At 42.8% G+C, this 18,483-nt stretch overlaps 1 protein-coding gene across 7 annotated transcripts in view; it reads right to left on the bottom strand.

The window, feature by feature from the left end:
* Nucleotides 1-18,483, bottom strand: part of ZMIZ1 (zinc finger MIZ-type containing 1) — a 358,035-nt gene that overhangs the window by 214,747 nt on the left and 124,805 nt on the right. The window lies entirely within an intron of this gene.

The following is an 18,483-nucleotide window of genomic DNA, read 5'->3' on the forward strand; positions in this document are numbered from 1 at the left end:
ACTTCACAGCGTTCAAATTAAAACAAAGAGGGCAACGGGCTCTCTAGGGACATCAGCTGCAAAATTGACTTGTGATGCAGTTCGTCCTCTCAGCTATACACACAGCAGCCTGATTTTGGCCAATGTGTGCCACAACCACGTGAATTATTTTTATGGATTAATAGCGTTTTATAGTTCAAGTCTTCTGAACTACCCACTGAGTCACACTGTTCAGGGAAAACAAGTTCTTTCACAAATTCCAGCCATGTTTTGGCTGGTTCTTCCTGAATGGTCCAACGAAAAGATTCATCATTCATAAATGCACGCTGAAGGGGTCGCAAATCCATTTCTAATGGCAGTTTGGGGGTCGCTTACCTTTTCTACGTGCTATTTCCTCACTTGAGGTGTACGACTGGACACAAACCGATGAGGGCTGTTGCTACTCTAACTTCATATCCAGCGGAGAAAGGACAGTAACTATTTTGCCTATTCACCTTCATCCTCCCTTCTCTCTCCCTCAAAAAAAAGCCTCAAAACCAAAACATGTTTCAACCTACATTTTCAGGAAAACCACTTATGCTACAATCTGTGGAACTCCCTCATTCACTGACACTGTAACAAAGACGCCCTGCTTATCCATGTACTTCAGAAAGTACTAAGCACAATTTTATACTCTACTTGAATATTTTTGTGTTACTCAACAGCTTTTACCCAGAGCATATTCTCAAGAACACATATGCAACATTGTATTGCTAATTACTCCGTCGCTACGAAAGTCTGTCAGGATTCTTACCTTTTATTTTTAGCCACTTCCAAGTACTTTTTGTCCAAGTCTGAACCGGGGAGCAGGGAGCATAAATTTCTATTAATCAATCAATGATGGCAGTGGTGGTGCGCTCTATTTTTTCATTCTGACTGCAAAGCAAAATTAAAAGCTATATTTTGCAAATTTACGCATTATAGATTGCAGCGGCAGCTGGTGGACTGCTGCTGAGACAGACCGTCTTTTCCCTTCCAGTCCCCTGTGACCGAGATGGAAGAATTACAGGACAGCACTAGCAGCTGCTGCTGCTGCCCCAGAAGCAGCAAGCCAAGGTCTCTGGAAAAATAATTGGGGAGGCGGGGGAAGGGAAGAAGGGGGACAAAGAAGTTGGGGAGGGGAAGGCATTGCCAAGGCTGGCTGCACAAACACCACGCTGCACCTTGCCCTTAAAAGAAACAATTGAACCGGTTTGGGCTTCCTTCAGTAGACACAAGACTCAAACCATTATGAGACTCTGAAAACTAGCAATTTTTGATAAGGACTTTTAGAGATGAAACAAAAAGGGAGCAAAGGCAATATTCCTCCAGTCTGGTGACTGCAGCAGTTTGCTCTTGAATCCTCTAAAAATAAAGCGTAACATAATGAGAAACACCCTTCCTTACAGCTTTTCAAAAGCTTTAAGACAGTCATTCTATGAAGCACTCTACAACAGCACAGGCAGAGTCTACAAGTCAATTCACACGCCGCCTTCTCCTGTAAAACAGGGATAACCAAATCCCTTCTCACGCACGTGCAGCCACGAAGATAAATAATTAATGACTCCAAGACATCATGTGCAAACAGTAAAGATCACTTCATTTTATTAGAGAGATATGAAAGTGGAAGTAGCAGGGATTATGCCAGTTTGTGAAAAAACCGTTCAGTGCAAAAATCAGGTCGCTTATATATTTGGCCACCTGAGCAGTGGCTCAGTGCAGGCAAGCGATGCCCATTCGTGCTGCTCACCACACTAAGCATACAAAGAGCATCCCCGGCAGGGCTGAAAAATACACAGATACACTGACTGGCCAAACAACATCTACCCACATCTCAAATCCCCAGTGAGCTTCACCCCAAAGCTTTCCCATTTCCTGGTGGATCTCCCGGCTCTCAGCAGCTCGGTGCCCACAGCTGAGCTCGGGGGCTCTGGTGCCCCACCAAATGGGACAGCAACGGGCCTCCCTCTGCAAGCGTTCCCGTGAAGGAAGAGCACCCTTTACAGCACTAACTTCCAGTTTAACAGAAATAACCTATGGATGCTCATTTTCAAGAAATACAGTCTCTCATACACGAACCATAAATGGGTCGTGTGTGTCTTACTGTTCCTCCTACCAGACGTAAACGCAAGATACCAGTTGGTCCAGCGGACACTGCTTCATTTCCACAGTGGTGGCCAAGACTTCTAGATTAGCCACAAAACAGATTAACTGAAGAAAACATTCAGCTATTCTAAAAGAAAAAAAGCCACCACTACCACCACAGATGCAGCCTTCTATGCCCTTTATGCAAAGATTTAATAGGAAGACATGCATTCACAGTTTTATTCCTGTAGGGGAGACTATGCTTCAGTTTAAATGTATATCTTATCTTTTAATTGCAGGACCTGTTTTCATCCAGTATGTTTGGTCATTTTAAAAAAAAAAAAAAAAAAAAAGAGAACAAGAAAAAAGAAAGAAAACATCAAATCACCCTTGAATTAATCTCATACACATAAACCAAGAAATGCTTAAGGTCAGAAGAAAGTACTGCTGGCTGAAACTGTTTTCATAGGTTTTGTTGTGTGTCAGAATCCCTTTCAAGATAAGGCCAGAACTCCGTATACAAACCCAGCACCATTATAAGCAGACACAGCCTCCTCTCAGTGTTCGAATTTCACATTCATTTGGGGAAGCTAAGCCAGTGATTGCTATCTGAAGAAACAGCTTTTGATATATCATCAATTTCCTGAAGAACATATCAGTTTATTGAGTGGGGGTTTTCAGACTCTTGTATCTCATTCGATAGCATTACGCCTCACTTTTTTTTTTATTATGAAAACTACAGTTAAAATATTGAGACGCCCGCAGAAGACACTTAATTCCTCAAAATCTAACCGCAGGTATCTGTTGCTAAGATTATCAGGGACTCAACCTGGGTTTTTTTGTGTTTTTTTTTGAAATTGAATAAACCCTTCCCTCCTTGGCATATTAGATCCTACTTTGTTTCTAAATCCAGAGAGTATCTAGTCAAAACACTTGTACATGTGTCTGAGATTAAACCCACCAGCACTTCTATTTTTAAGGTATGTAGTAAAGGACTCTCGGAAACTTTAAACCATTTCTGCTGCTACAAATGCTACACAACGTACCACCCAATCCCCACGACCTACGGAGCTACCTTATCTCACAGCAAAGGTACTGGCCTCGTGGCGCTCACTACGCAATTTCCCTCAGATTTCATCCTGTGGTAATCTTTGAAATTACCACACCGAAGTTCACTAAAAACCATACCTAGCTAAAAAAAAAAAATCCGTTACAGATGAACTGCTCTTGTCCTGTCACTGGGCAGCACTGAACAGAGCCCGGCTCTGCCGTCTTTGCATCCTCCCTTCAGATCTTTATACACATCTCTAAGATCCCACCTGAGCCATCTCTTCTCCAGGCTGAACTGCCCCAGCTCTCTCAGCCTTTCCTCACACGTGAGGTGCTCCAGGCCCTTCTTCATCTTTGCGGGACTCTCACCAGCAGGTCCGTGCCTCGCTGGTACGGAGGAGCCCAGCACAGGGCACAGCACTCCAAGGGCGGCCTCGCCAGAGCTGAGCGGAGGGGAAGGATCACCTCCCGCGACCTGCTGCCAACGCTCTGCCTGATGCAGACTGGGGTACGGCCAGCGCCAGTGCAGCAAGGGCACGTGGTTCATGGTCACCTCGGTACCTACCAGGACCCCCAGGTCTGCCAAGCTGCCTCCCAGCTGGGTGGGACCCAGCACCCGCTGGTGCCTGGGGTTGCTCCTGCTCAGGTGCAGGACTTTGCTTTCCATTTTCTTGAACTTCATGAGGTCCCTGACGGCCCGTTTCTCCAGCACCGCCCTCCGCTGTTACCAGCCACTCCTCCCAGTTCTGTGCCATCTGCAGGCTTGCCGAAGGTGCACTCTGCTCCATCATCCGGATGGCTAGTGGAGATGCTGAACAGAGCCGGCACTGAACCCTGGGGTACACTGGTAGTTACTGGCCTCCAACTAGACTTTGTGCCACTGCGCTAGTGCTCTTCCTGGCAGGCAGAGTCAAGGGAGTGAAAAATAATGGCATAGAAATCAAATTACTCTTTTACTCCCACTAGGGGCTTTTGCAGATCAGAGCTGAACAGTATAATAGTACAGCACAGCTGGAAGTCGATGCTTCCTAGCTGGTCATGTTCTAGCAAAAAAAAATCCTCCTCACGTAACATCTAGTCCCAAGAACTGTCACACTGACACTTACCTCTAGGATATGCATTTCTTACAAGTTACCCAGGCTCCTACTCAGCCTTTATTCCTAGGGCAAGGAAATTGGTAAGGTTCGGAGACATGGTGTAAATATTTGCAGTAATGCTGATACAGCCGTATTTCCAAACCAAAAGTTTTAACCAAAACAACTTTTCCTATTAGAAAAACTTTTGACTTCAGTTGTCTGTACAGTTTGACTGACATCTCTTGTACCCACGCATTACAAAATGAAGTTCAGCCATGACTTCAGGGTGATACAGCGGTGATAAGGGTTAGAGCGTTTGTTCAGCGTTCAGGCCAATGTATAGCTTTGTAAGTGAGGACCCAGCTGTGGACGAGTACAAACGTTAAATTACAGAAGAGCCTTCACCATTCTCCTAAAAGTCTTAACCAGTTAAGGAAGAGACAGTTTTTTTCCTCCATAATTCATTAGGAAGGATTTATAGAATGGCTCAGCTTATTGCCACAAGACAACCAAAGCATGTGGCCTCAGAAGTCCCAGCATCACACACATGGAAAAAGAGGATCGATAGAGGCCGGTAAATAGGGTATAATGACAACCTGCACCTGGAGCAGCCTATTTCAGGTATTGATTTCATGTGGCTCTATACTGAAAATATAAGCTAACGCAGGCCTCTTCCTAAGCAGCAGTTCTCTCAATGACATCTCAGGCACTCAAACATTATCTGAAGTTACGCACCTCCATGACTCTGCTAACTCCCTCTCCTCCCTTCTTTTTGACACAGAGGTATTTTTGAACTCTACCTTCTTTCAGTCTTTCCAGTAAGAATGAAGCATTCGATTCTTCTCGGGGTTTGGGACCATGATGAAGAGGGAGGCACTGTCCCATTCTTGTGATCGAGCGCTTTTTGCTCTCCCTCTATTATCTCTTTGTCACCCATGTTTATTTATGCATGATTCACTTGTTTCCTTTAACTAAAGGATCACTATAGCATACGTTTCTTCCCCTCTTGGCTGGGAGGCCGCCGTTTCACAACACAGAAATTTAAGGGGAACCATTTACTTCCTTTCTTCTTTCCATCCTTCTCCTCCGCAGTAAGTTAGCCCGGTGTAAGTGGTTTTACACCTACTAAATATAAACACATACGGAGGTATTTAAGGTATCCTGCCATTTGCTCCACCTCTAAAGACTGAGAACTCTCAAGGTCAAGAACAAGAAAAACTTTGAAGACATTGTGGCCTTACCACACGCATGTTTTCATAAGACACTTGAAATCATAGACCGTGCCTGTTCTTTGCGTTTCAAACTTTCTACACTCCAGCAGTTACTTCACATTTCATGCGAAGGGCATTAGGAACGTGACACCTGGGCTCACACATTTAGCCTGATGCCTCAGGCCAATAATGCATTTTGTGCATGTTTGCGCGCACACACACATTGCCAAAAAGCAATCAACTGCAAGCTTGCAAAAGTAAGAAAGCAGACATACTGCAAAGTACAGCAGCTCCGTCAGAGAACATTACGTCTATAAATATTACAATTCTGGTAGCCTGCATAGTACACATGTTACAAGTAGAAAATTGGTTTTGCGTGTGTTTATATCCAAAGTACTAAATTTAACAGCTACAAAAAACAAAGGCAAAACCTTCCCAAAAATGCTGGATGTTGTCACAGATAGTCTTGACCAATATCATCACTGAATCCAATCCACTCAACTGCTTGCAGAAGTCCAGCTACCTTTATTCAACAACATGAGCAAATCTGGTCAATCCCCTGGTTTCATGGATGAACTTATGTCATCAGGTTAAGAACCAGAGTAGTTACTGGTTACTCAGAACCTTTAATAAGGCATAACTGGAGTCTAATATCTCCAGTCCTGCACCACACTGCGGAGGAAAGGAGTAAGCATTGAAACAAACACAGCGGACCCTATTTCTAAAACACCTTCAGTTCATCATCATGGTTCATTCTGAGCGAAGAATTTTCATTCTACGAAGAACTGGACAGTGAACTCGATATCAGTTCAGCTTCAGATAAACACTGCTAATACTTAAAGCCCTTTGACAACAGCTATTAAAAGAAAAGTTCTATTTATGCCAGACCTATTACTGAGGTTCCCTATTGAGGAACATAATGATTTGCTGGATGACTACTTTATTGTGTAATTAGTCAGAGCTTATTATATACACATCATCTCATAAGATAATGTGGATTGTCCTACAATCTTCATCTCTCCCCGACCAGTCCTTACAAGAAGCTAGAGACGCAAGCTGGTTTGACAAGTTTCTGGACCAAAACCGTAGCTGGCAATGGTTCAAACTGATTGCATCCGAAGAGTTGCAAATGGATGCAACGGCCAAGGGTAGCGAAGCCTGTACTCCAGATGTTTGCCTTCAGTAAAGCTGGGAGGAAAACGGGCTTTAGCTGTGTACGACCAGTGAGAGCAGCACGATTACTTCACTTGAGAAAAGCAGATGCTGCATTAACTAAACCTTAGCACAAAAAAGCGTTGCAGCCTCGGCAAAGGCATTGAAAGGCAGTTTAAGTGGCACAGTAACATTAAGTGCCAGAGCCCTGTTTATTTCTGGTGTGTACAGCCTACAGTAAATACCTGGTATGTGTTCGATAAATGACAAAGAGCCCTCCCATCCTGAACTTCGCGCTATTGCTCACTGCTGCGCCACAATAACAAGCACATGTCCCTTATTTAGGAAAAGGAGCACTAGAAGATTTCCAATGTCACTTCTTTCAATGATACAGCCTGGATAAAGCTCCCTCCACAAGCTCATAGCCTTACGGCTTCATACATACTTCCTCAAGAGCAAAACTATTACTTGTTGTGCCACATTAGAAGGAGAAATGCGATTTAAATCTATTTTTATCTACATGCTTCTAGAGAGCTAGTATACAGATGTACTTTTCTTGTACTTGCATATGTAATCAATATTTTACATTTTCTATTTTTACTTTAAACCGACAGCTCATAGGAGTAATTGCTAACTGCACAGATCAGCAGAGACCCACTCTGGAGAGTTCTTTGTCTACGGACATTTTTCAGGAAAGCCCACTGCCTTTAACCTGAAGAAACACCCAACAGAAAGAAACGGTGGGGCAGAACCAGCTTCCTGCTGTACATCTTAGAAGATAAGCTAGTGACAACCAAAGCAACATCAAGATAGAGCAGTCCTCCAAATCCAAACTGAAAATTTAGCCTCTGTGAGACTACATAAAACCCATAAAAATATTAACATAAAAGCTTAGCCTTCTCTCTTAGTCTTCTTCAGAAGACTGAAGAACACCCCATGCCTCCGCTGTTTTTGGTTTAACTTAAAATACAGTGTGAATAACATTTTAAGTACTGTTATATCCCTGAACGCAGTAGGAACAGAGGACGTGCCATACTGGGTTAATCCAGTCATCCATCTAGCTCAGCATTCTGTCTCCAAGGATGACAGCAGAAGATCCTGTGTAGGCAGGGTACATGAGCCCGGCCATTATCTGTAGTTTATTGCCTTTCCTCCCCAGCACCCACAGTCAGATGTTAGCGGGAACACATGCTCCCTTTGGCGTCTGTTCACAGACCCGTTGTCCGTAGCCACGCTTAACCTGCTTATCTGCCCCCACAACCTCCTATGGCACCGGGTCTGCCGAGTAAGACAACTCTCATAGCCAATGCTTCCCTACAAATATGAGGCTTGCACCATTCTGTAATAAGTAGTTAATGCTATTTTTAGAAAGAAGACCTGTAAAAATAATTTCCAGTACCTTCAGCACTCCGTTTGAGCACTGGCATGCAACAGCCAAGCACACCTCTCACCCCTGAGACTGTTTCTAAGAATTTCCCATCACGTGGAATACAGCAAGAAGAAAACAGGAATTACCAAAGGGGAACTGGGCCCATGTTCTAGGCTAGAGGAAAACAAACTGTTCAAATAAGCAGACTGTTGTTGGGGTTCCTCCCTCAACTGCTTTGAGTACAGACAAGGCACAGCCATGTGTCCTATTCACTTGGTGGATGCTCTGCCAGTAGAAAAGTTTATCGACCCCTGCCCAAGCAACGTGTCACTGTTGCCATTCTCACCACTGGAAGCTAGGCATCAGTTCAACTTCCCTTGCCTTAGATGATCCTTTTATTATTATTGGTTTTATTTTTTCCAAGTGTTCGTGTCACCCCAAAAGGTGCAGTTAAAACTCAGTGAAGGAAAGACAAGGGAAAACTCACGTGGTAAAGTGTACTGCCTATCAGCCAGCCAGACTACTTCTGCGATGATTATCTGTTTCTTGCAGAAAGAATGATCCAAAGCTACTATTTACATGTCTAAACTAACCCAGCTCCGTTTGTCTCTAATGGTGCATGGAATAATCATGTGAACTATCTAGCTAGCAGATCTGAATGGCAGTAACTTCTGCCAGAGGCAGCAATAAGCTGCTGAGAACACATGCTTTTCACAGCCTAATCTCTCTCTCTAAATTCAACCAGAGCTGTCTGAATGATGAGTACATTTGAAAAGAGGTATCAAAATTGTTATGATGGGCCATACACATGAATTTAGAAGAAATTTCTAAGGCACAAAGGGGAGAGGGGCATCCATCTCCCTTGGTACATTCAATTGCAAGAGTGTCCCTGCCTCTTCAGGTTAGCATTGGGGATCTGCTCTGGAAAACACTCATCTTGGGACTCAGCATTTTCCGTCACTCTGGGCACCCACTGACACCTTGGGTTTATGCTTATCTATCAACTACTCTGATTGACACACAGAAAAAACCCAGCCCTCGGTACTGTTTTCTCCACTCACATCATCAGCCATTTGAACCGTCCATATCTATCACTCCCCCCTCCTTTGGTTACGCTCTAAGCGTTTGTTGACAGTGCAAGCGGTGCACAGGTGATAAAGGGGCTGAGACAGAGAAGGAACACTGGTGAGTTAGGCATAATATTTTTTTTTAAAACCCCTAATCTACATATTTGGAGAGGCAAAGAAACAGAGATTATATGATTCACCCTTGACATTCTGCCAGATAACTTCAATCCTGTAAAATGCCCCCTAATGACCTGGATATAATACCATGGTGTTACAGTGTCATTTAAATACTGCAGGGTTCTTCCACTGGCAGCGCAGTCTGCAGTCTTAATATGTAATGTACAGGATTATACTGCCACTAAAATATTACTTAGTGCTGCTGAAATTTCAAATTAATTCTGGGAGCTAAATCATTATTCAACTCTGCCTTTGCAGAGATACATTCCACTGGTTGTTTCAATAACAGCGATTTTAGAACTAAAAAGGTTGGTACCGCCTCTGTGAGGCTTGCTCAGAGAAATGGCCCCTAAACTGTCAAGCAAATTAACACAGCGATGCATGGGGGTTTGTGACCAAGAAAATAGTTTGAGAAAAATGGGCTGAAATATTAAGAGAGCTCATAGCGATGTGGCCGATGAATCATTTTATTATTTCACAATAACCGGTTTTCTCTGTATTTCCATGCATAGACACTCATATGTTCCTATCCACCACCACACTCCTCCACAGACAGAAGGTTTCTTAATATTTGAGGGGACACATGCTTGCTGAAGTAAATAACACAACTGTTGGTAACTGATGAAACCAGTCTACGCCAGCTGAGGATGTGGCTTTCAAGTCATTCCAAGCTCTAGTTTTCCAGACCGAAGTAAACATGCTTCAGCTTTTTACAGCTCTGGGTTTCTTCTTCCTATGTAATTCCTGTTACTTAAAGGTACAAAATACTCACTAGTGACTATAGTTCTTCAACACTAAGATGGGCAGATCCTTGACACTATATTATAATCAATGTACACACTAAGCTGCTAACATATGAAGTAAGGGAAGACAAAAATAGAGGATGGGCTAATTGTAAAAGGCAAATTTCTCCCCTCTGCGATTCTGCCCATTTTTAACTTTGTATTTAGATTAGTTTTATTTATTTAAATTGTATTTAAATTAAATTTAAATTTAAATTTAAATTGTATTTATTGTATTTAAATTAGTTTCTCCCAGGTAAAATACCAGGCAGCGCACTTCTACAATGAAGCTTCTTAAACCTGGGAAACCTTCCCAAGAAACATTGTAAAAAAAGTAACAAACACAGTGGTAAATGAGGAACAAGATGGGGCCAAAGACGGGGGCTGAAAACAACTTGTGGCAGTGAGTCTACACTTGGAATATTCAATCCTCCTCCTTTTTAAAACTGCTACCTACTTCCTCATTCATTAATATTGTCCTTGTTTACGCTTGCAGCCAGGCCAAAGATTTTTTTCCCCTCCCTCCGAATATAATTTCCTGCTATTGACAGACACGTTCAAGTGCTGGATGTGTATACGTCTACATGGCATACTGCAGGCAGAGGCGAGCCTTCTTGGCCACCATCCAAGCCAGCTGTAAATGAGCCAGCTCCAAACTGGAAGCTGTGTAAGCACAATTAGCACAGCAGTAAGCCTGATCTAACACATCCTGCCAAGAGACCGAGCTTATTAGCTCGAGCTCAACACAATGCTAACGATGGATATGGGGCTTCTGGTTTGGCTCCACACGGAACATGGCCAGCTGAAGATGAGCAGATGAAGCTCATGTCTGCCCACAAGATCCAGCGTAGGTGGACGTTCTCTCGGGGTATATCCCTCTACTGCAAGAGCTTTTTGTTTCCCTCTACATGAACTCTCAAAATGCTCTGACTGCAAACCAACAAGACATGAGGGCTGTGAGCGGATGGAGGGAACGGGGGCCTCCAGGTGAGAACTTCAGAGGCAGTATGAGAAAAAAAGGCACCAGGCAGGTGACGGGCACCAGAAATGCCAAAGGTGTGAGGGAAGGGCAGGACAAAGTACTGCAAGACTCCACGAACTGATAAAGAGTGCTCTGCCTCCAGCTTCTCCCAGGTCCAGGGCAATAATGACCAAAACCCTCCGTTACCACGTAGTAGGTGTGAAGCGGACTCTGCACGGACAGGCATCCGTCCCACCAACCAACAAAGAACCCGCTGCACTTGGCAGACGTTTGAACAATCCCCAAGAGGAACGTGCTCCGAGAAGGAACTCTGCTATCAAACTGGGGCCTGAGAAAACAGCCTTCCTCTGATGCCGTAGTTTATATTAACGTGATAATCAGTGATAATCTGATGGTTGGCAATAGTTTGTAAGATAAACTTATGGATTCAGAGCAAAACCAGACAAAAATCAAAGGGTAGCAATGAAAATTGTCGGGGGGGGGGGGGGGGGGGGGGGGGGGGGGTAAGAAGCACATTGTAAGAAGAGCGCCTGAAGAGAGTGGGAATGTTTACATTGAAAAGGAGAGTAATAAAACAGTCATTGCTAAACTATACTAAACAGAAACCAGCCTACAGAATTTAGACAGCCCTGCCCACCCAGTAAGACAGCACATGAGCAAGAAAAAATCCCATTAAAGTGCTCCATTCAAAGGCAACACCTTCTTATTCAACGTGGAATTATTTTATTGAGCTCTCTGCCACCAGACTGTTCCTGTGGCAAATACTCAGTATCTTTGAAAGGTGGTGTTCGTGCCCATTTTCTTCCTCCTCCCACTCTATTTGTAAAGCTGTATTTTTAGTTTGCAGTTGTTCGAGCTTTCCACTATATGGGACAGGTATAAGCAAGTGAGAGAAGGGACCCGACGCGGTGTTGCAGGCACGTCCCTCTCCATATTCACATTCTGCAGCTCAGTTAGGCTTATTTTCACTTGTGAGATTTTAGATTACATTGTGTATATAGAGGTTTTCCATGATTTGTTAGCACAAAATCTTCTCTTTGAAAAGCGTTAGTTTGACCTGTGGTGCAGACTGTACCTTCTTAGCAGAGTACAGCTGGTTTAAATACTTGGCCCCAATCATCAGTTCGGGCTACACACCTGCTGGCATTTCACACTCCTGGTAACACAGGTCTCAGTCATATGTATCTTTATGATTCAAGAGCGTGTCCAGAGAAGGGCAACGAAGTTGGTGAAGGGTCTAGAGAACAAGTCTTTTGAGCAGGGGCTGAGGGAATTGGGGTTGTTCAATCTGGAGAAGAGGAGGCTGAGGGAGACCTTATCGCTCTCTGCAACTGCCTGAAAGGAGGTTGTAGCGAGGTGGGGGTCGGTCTCTTCTCCCAAGTAACAAGCGATAGAATGAGAGGAAACAGCCTCAAGCTGTGCCAGGGGAAGTTTAGGTTGGATATTAGGAAAAATGTCTTTACTGAAAGGGTTGCCAAGCATTGGCACAGAGTGTCCAGGGAGGTGGTGGAGTCTTCATCCCTGGAGGTATTTAAAAGAAGGGTAGACGTGGTGCTTGAGGATATGGTTTAGGGGTGGACTTGGCAGCAATGGGTTAGCAGTTGGGCTCGATGATCTTAAGGGTCTTTTCCATCCTTAACGATTCTATGATTCTATCAATCACTGATAGGTGCTTCAAAGACTTTTTTGTTTTCTTCCCTTTTCCCTGTCCTTTCACAAACTTCTAAAACCATGAACAAATCCAACTGGATTAATCATACCAGGTTAAGAGATGGATTTATCCATAGACAAAAGAAAAACTGAGAGCTGAGATTATACTTGCATTGTTCTTTTGTCTTGAGAAGAAAATAAATTTCTTTCCCTCTTCCCACTTGAATATCTGAAAAAGAGCTATGCTACCAGAAATATCAAGGACTAATAAAATGTGTGAAACACAGTTGTACCTTGATTTTCCTAATTTCAGTAAGATTAAATAAGAAGAGTTTAGTTAAACACTGTTCAATATGAAATATATTTAAAAATCCGCAGCAGTTTCATTATTGCAGGTTAATTTAACCTGATTTAAAATTTGTCAGTCACTTAAACGTACATAGATAATATAACTGTCAACCATTAACACACTGTTCTGGAACAAGATCTCAACTTACACATATATAATATACCAAAATATGTCTAATATATAGCATATACAAAATACCTATGCATAAAAGTCAAATTAACCTTTCAGTCCCTTTCCTTGCACATGCTTTCAGTGAAAGGATACAAATTCTTGGCTTGTAAAGCAGCTGATCTAAAATACCTTAGAAGACAACATTTCTAATATTTAGAAGAAAGCATGGAGGAGATAACCAAGATTAAGGGGGGGAAGGGAGAGTAGAGATGGAAAATATTTGCCAGTTCGCTACACACACTTTTGTATTGAACAAAAATATTCAATCAGCATATTATTTCTTCTGGAAATACTTCTTTGCAGAGAGGAATGCTAGCTGGCATCCTTTATAAAGCCGTAAGAATCTTGTCCATATCACCATAGAATAGGTTTAGTACAGGATACAGCCATCTCCCATGCAGTCAACATGAGAAGCAGAATACTTGAGTACTGATTCTGTTTGGTCTTTTGGTCTTCCTTCAAAGCAATACTTCTAAAAAAATAAATAAAATTTAAAAAAAAAATCAGAAGCCATCTGCCAAAGGAAGTACCTCAGACTAAAAGGCCTGTCTACACTCTGTATGTGTACATTGCTTTTTGTTTAGACAAAATAAAACCAGGATAAACTGCAATGTGTCTGTAGAAGGTTCTATTTTTAACCAATACTGTCCTGCCAGTAACAATTCATCCAGACACAGAATCCTTCATTAAAAATATAATTTATTTTGGTTGCTTTCAACTATGCCGAAGTGATATCTTTCCCAACCACTCTCAAAGGCAATTAAGAACACGGAGCTTCTGAGAAAAAGTTTCAACTGTGATTCCTGTTTTCCTGCCTAAACAAAATTCCCTTAAAAAGACTTGGGAAGTCTTAGATAGCAAGGGGGCAAAGCCAAACGACATGAAAAGTATTATTTGGATATACATATTATCATTGCAAAACTAACTGTAAAAAGTCTTTGCACATTCTCATCAACGCACAGAAGCCACAAGCCAGAGAGATACACTAAGGAACAAGAACAACCACTGGAACGTCTCCAAAAAAAAAGCTCTTGTACGCTATTTCTACTACCAAAAGAAGTGGATTTGTGTCCCTTTTTCACCTCAGCCTTAAGGTGTTGCAGCATTTTACCAAAAAGCGCAGCACTGAAGTCAAGGAATGACCAACATTTTACTCAGTTACACCATACATGATTCTTTGGGTATTTCTCTACATTTCTACATGTTCATGTGGAAAAAAAACCATACACAAGCAGATAAAGCAACTTAAAACACAGTTTGCCTTTAAATCGTGGCTTACTTTTACAAAAGAAAACTTAAATATAAATGCTGTACTATCTGTAAGTTGAAACAGTAGGTTTCAACACATAGGAGTCCAATAGCTTCACAACTACCTCCTAGCTCCATACCATTCCTTCTCAGTCGACTGCTCCAGCTACAGACCAGTAGGTACCACCAGTCCAGACTAGACCAGTCCAGAAGACTTGGACCAATTATCACAGTATGTGTTTTAAGTCACAGGATCCAAGAGTTTTCTACCAATAACCAGAGGTAAGCGGGCTGGGGGGGGGGGAAGGGGGGGAGGACGGACTCTCCATTCCCCAGTCACCACCCCAATACCAACATGACAAGGGGCAGAGCGCCCAGGAAAAGGTGGGAACATTACCAGTTCAGCTCGCTGCCTTCAGACTCAAAGCATGCCTCAACTCAGCTTTACAGACATGCAAACAGGAGAAATGACCTAGACAGCATTTGCCGTTCCCCATCTGCCTACCCCTACAGCATGGGAGCATTTCCAAAATTACCGCTACGACCACCTCAACCGGTTCTTCCCATCTTCCTTTAGACGGGAAGATGCCCATATTTTCTTTCATCTATTTCTGTCAAAGCTGATTCTGGGAGGGACAATTTCCCTTCCTCAAACCTCCAGCCCTTTTTCCTGCCATGTCTTCGCCTTACTCTTCCCACCCTAAGACCTTCCCAGCAATTCAGTTCATGATTTTGCTCGTCTTCCTCCTTCTGTTGTCCAACGTCTCTGTTGCCGTGTCCACACAGGTGTGTGCGGGGGTACCCGCAGGAGTCGGACAACATGGCATCTGCGGCGATCAGACATCACATTTTATTGGAACAAAACATACATCTTACTTGAATGAAGTAAATGATGCTACACTTCCACACCAGGAGAATATCATTACATAATTAGTCACACTTAAAGATGGGCTTCAAAGAGTTTGCTAGGGGAGAGGAGGAAGGAGCAAGGAAGCCCTGCCAACATGCAGAACCCAAGCCCTTGCTCAGTTCCAGATCTACTGAGGCTCCATGTGCCAGTTCAGGGCCTGAATTTGGGGGGAAAAAAAGAGACAAAAAAAAATATCTACTGTTTCATGCTTTAAAGGAAAGCTCTAAGATAAACTCTGCTGCCTTTGTGTAACTTCTGATGTAATTAATAATCTGACTCAGCAACAAGCCCATCTGGATATGGTTATAAACCTTGCACTGACCATTCCCTGATCGGCCTCATGGAATACACAGCCATGCTGCTGAGGTGGTTTTTCACAGTGGCAAAGCTGGAACAAGCAGTTCCTCCGTCTGGCCGCTTGCTACCAGCTCCCCTTGCGCTGCCCTCTCCCCACCCCTCCTGGCAGTGTTAGGACAGCTTTATGGTACTGTGTAGCGAACAGAGTTGGTTAAGCTAAAAATAGTCCATTCATCCTCCTCCTCCTCCCCCTCCCTCCTCATTTTTGCCAGGTTATTTTTAAAACGGATCAGCTCTCTGCTCTTGTCCAACAGGCAGCTCAGCTCAGCTGGAAGGGAGTAGGAGGAGAAGATGCATCTCTGCCAGCCCAGGGGTGTAAGAGGGACTGCAGGGTCTCCTGTAGCCCACCTTGCCACTAAGACGCAACATATCCATGATGTTACAGACAAGCACAGCAGTCCTCACAATCCCAGTTTGAGCTGGTGTTTGCAAAGTCTCAGAAGGAGCATGTGCAATTCCTAGAGTTAGGAAGAAGAGGTTCGCATAATCTTAACCCTCATATCCCAGGAGCCAGAACTAATTCGGTGCTTTTCTGATTTGACTTGGGGATTCTACGCCGCCGCAGCAGGACTTAGGGAATGGCTCTTCGCTGTAACCTTGTTTGAGCGCTCATCTTTTGTTTGCATTACTTGAGCTTGCAAGATGACAGCTATCAAGTCAGATTACTGAATGCCACTCACAGTGACACATGCCAAAAGTAAACCAGTAAGACAGTCTAAATAGTGAGTTAGGCTTAATATGTAGGTTGCCAGGTATTACCTTAAGAAATAATTATAGGCAAATTCAGCAATTAAAAAAGTGCCAGATACCTTTTAACTTTTTCTTTAAAAAAAAACCCCAAAACAGATTAAGTCTTAAGTCATTGGACTGATCCGATAAAAACTCTCCTGAATTCATAAAAAACCCCACACCTAAAATGTAACGAATTTAGGCTGCCAAAAAAAAAAGGGGGGGGGAGGGAGACACGGGACAGGAACACAACACAGAATATTATAATAATAATAAAAAATCCTCCTAACCCCCCCCATTCTTTCTGTGTGTTTACGAAGCCTCCGGAAATACCATGGCAAACATTCCAGCTCTACAGCAGCGAGGCCACGTGACCTGAAGGCACAACAAGGAACTTCTTTCCCAAGTTCCTTCATGGAACAAAAAAAAAAAAAAGTGATTTATTTATTTTTTAATTTCTTAAACCAGGATCCAGATCTAGGGAAAACTCCAGGAAATTTTCAGGAACACAGTTTTATAACAGGGTGGGTATTAATGTGGTGGGGTTTTTTTGTTTGTTTTGGGGGTTTTTTGGGGGGTGGGGGTGGGGGGGTGGTTGTTTCCTTTTTTTTTCCTCCTTCCTATAATTACTTCTATGCCTGCACACGTTATTTTTATAATAGAAGACCAAAGTCTTCTATTGAGGGAGCATAAAGCACAGCATACTCGGAACACACCGCTAAAACTATCTGCAATGTTCCCTAAATCTCCTGTTCGAGTTACAATCAGTACTATTGTATTTCTTAATACAGCCAAGATCTTTTTCCAGCGAAAATTATGGCACAGCTAAAACCTCTCCTCCTTCCAGTCTTCCAGGATGATTTCAGTTAGAACTATCAATGAAAGGATTTATGCATGTGGGCTTTGCTAAACATTATGAAAAAGTACTCAAAATCTGAATTTGAATAACAACCTTCCCTTTTTACAAACAATCATGTGGAAGTACTTGGAAGTAGTCTTTTAAAATCTAGGAGTCTGGATGAATCATAACGTAATAGTTGAGTAGCAGTTGAAATTTGAGTTTTGTCTTAAAACAAAGTAGATGAAAGCATCACCATACAGAAAGGAGAACAGTCCTGCAGTACAAAAGCACAGCAAATGGCAGGCACACACCACTAACTTGCTTTTGTAGCCGTGTCAGAAATGCTTCTAATTATCAGAGGTAAAAGAGGGATGGCATTTCTGCTGGAAGCAAGTTTTACACTTTAGTCTTTCCTCTCCCCTCTTCTTTCAGCCTATAAATATTAGTCTTACACATTTTTCTCCCATGCAGCTCTTGAAAATGTTGAGGTTTTTCAAGTCTGAGAGCAGACAGAAATGTCCATCAAGAAATGCCTTCAGGTCAACTGTCTGTAGATCATCAAAGTGCAGCACTGAAAATATGGATGAGGGGGAGGAGGATTATAGGAGCATGGTAGAGCATATTAGAAAAAAAAAAATTCCATGTTCCAATGATCATTAACTTCTTTCCTTTCGGAAATGGGTTCAGTTATCACCCGTGCACCTCAGTGGCGACAGGCACAAGCGTACTCACTTCTCCCCCCCTAATTTCAGCTGCATTCAAAACAACTACTAATACATGAAAGCACCGTTAATGCTATTTCCCAATACAAGGAAATGCCACCGGGATGCGACAAGGAGTGGAAGTGGAGAAGACCCACGTAACAGTGTAAGGAAAGGCAGCTGCTCCACAAGAAAACTAAGATGCAGATCCAATTCTTGAGAAGCTCTGAACTACACTGGAAACAAGGCAAAGATGAGATTACCTATTGCTTTATAAAACACTTAAAATATCTAAAAAACCCCAAAACAGCAAAAGCAGCATCAAAATCAGTTTACAAAGACTATTTTTTGTAAGGGGGGAGGTAACACAAACCCTGCAGTGCCCACTCTGTGGGGTTTTTTTTCCTCCCACTTCTGTCCAACAGCTGGGCATGAGCTATTGAACGCATTCTTGAAACTAGCGTTCATTTCTGCTCAGGGTTTTTCTACTTTGTGTATTATAAATGCACATTTATTGGCAGCAAGTAGAACATATTATTCCTGTCTTATAGCTCGAATGGCTCACACAAAGAGTAATTT

This window comes from Phalacrocorax aristotelis, chromosome 14 (genome assembly GCF_949628215.1).
Source record: "Phalacrocorax aristotelis chromosome 14, bGulAri2.1, whole genome shotgun sequence".
In the NCBI taxonomy this organism is placed as follows: Eukaryota; Metazoa; Chordata; class Aves; order Suliformes; family Phalacrocoracidae; genus Phalacrocorax; species Phalacrocorax aristotelis.